We start from the raw sequence: 1,883 nt of genomic DNA, 5'->3' as shown, positions 1-1,883 counted from the left end.
GACGGGTGTTAGGATGGGGGTGGGGGGAGCCTGTAAAGCTTCAGAGTACACGAATCGACTACAATATGCTAATGCTTATTAGCTTCAGCTTCCAGTGGACCCAATTTCTGTCCGAATGAGTCTATGGATAAAGTTGATTTGTGGCTTTTGCAAGCATCCTAAGTGATATTTTATTTTATTTTATTTTATTGGATACGATGTATTGTTCCCTCATCCAGGCTGGAGTGTAGTGGCATCATCATAGCTCACTGCAGCCCTCAACTCCTGGGCTCAAGCAATCTTCCTACCTCAGCCTCTGAGTACCTGGAACTACAGGCGCAGACCACCACACCAGCTACTGTTTTGCTGTTTTTTTGTCGGCAGGATCTCGCCATGTTGCCCATGCTGGTCTCCAACCTCCAGCCTCAAGCTAGCCTCCATCCTAGGCCTGCCAAAATGCTGAGATTACAGGGCTGAGCCACACGCCGGGCCTCCAGTGATATTCCAGATTTTAGGAAGAATCCGAGCATCACAGACTCTGAACTAACACGTTTCCAAACACCGGGGCGATGAGTTGCACACAGTACCCCCAGAAATGTGATTAAGCCCCTTCTAAGAAACGAAGCCCCTCCTCTGCAGTTGGACCTGGTGTCGCCATTCCCCAGCGTCCCTCACGGTGGCGCTTCGCCCTTTCTCCTGGAAGCCTGACGGGGTCGACCTCGCCCACGCACTCTGCATCTCCGGGAACTACATTACCCAGAATGCTCTCCGAGGAGCGGAATTGTCGTTCAGGCAAAGAAGCCTCTGAATATAGGCCCTTTTGCGGAGCTTACGTCACGTCCGGTCGGGACTTCCGGCGTCCATCTTGCGGCGGCCATTTTTGCTTGTCTTGGGTGCATCCAGTTGCGCGGGGTCTGTAGCGTTGTGACAGGATCGAAAAAGTCCAAGAGGAGTGGTTGTGCTTGCTACGCATCGGCGGGTCTGAGGCTCCGTGAGGCCTCCAGGCGTGACCCGCGACAGGCGGGGCTAGGGACCGCCGTGACCCGCCCTCCCAGAGTCCGATGGCGGCAGCCGAGCCCAGGGAGCCGGCTCAGGTAAGTGCGACGTCCTCCGGACCTCTCTAGACCTGACCCGACTCAGACAATAAGGCCCCATTGAGGAGAACTCGATCGCGTTCCTGCAGTCCAGGTCTCTGCCCTCCACAGTGAGGCGCTCCTGGTGGGATCCCTATTTCTACCATGAAATGGGATGTGGTGTCGCAGAGTGTGACAGGCAGAGGGACTGGCACGTGCAAAGGCTCGGAGGTGCGACTGAACTGGGAAGGTTCGTAACTCGGGGACGTTTTGTGTGTACTGGGAACAGAGATTGTTAGGCAGAGTTACTCTTGCTGCAGTATGCTGGAGGTTGCACTTGAATTTTGAGACTCTGGCAGCCGTGGAGTTTTCAATAAAGGGGGGACTCTATATATACGGGGTTTTTAAAAATTTCCCAAGGGATGTTCAGGAGAAGAAGAGAGTAGAAGGAAGTGATGAGGACGTTGAGGCATTAGGAGGTTAAATATTTGTTGAAGGTCATATATCTAGTAGGAGGTGGCTTTTGTCATAGAGCACTCACCGGAACCACGAGGTTAGAGAGCCAGCCTGAGGTCACTTGGTTCCACGACTAAAAGTAGGTTACAGAGAGGCCTGAGTTCACGGAATCCCACCATGGACACAATCCTGAATGGCCTTGCCTTTTGCACGTCTTCTCATGCTGCAGAAGGTCTTAAGGAACCCACACAAGGAGGGCATGTTTTAGTTCCTCATTGGCCCCGACTCCCACCCCCGTGTTGTGTAGACTGTGGTGTCCTGGGACTCTTAAGTGCTTTTTCTCCAGTCCTTCGATCTGGGGATCTTGGAGAAACC

Source organism: Propithecus coquereli, unplaced genomic scaffold (genome assembly GCF_000956105.1).
Source record: "Propithecus coquereli isolate 6110/MARCELLA unplaced genomic scaffold, Pcoq_1.0 Scaffold868, whole genome shotgun sequence".
NCBI lineage: Eukaryota > Metazoa > Chordata > Mammalia > Primates > Indriidae > Propithecus > Propithecus coquereli.
This window is presented reverse-complemented; position numbering follows the sequence as displayed.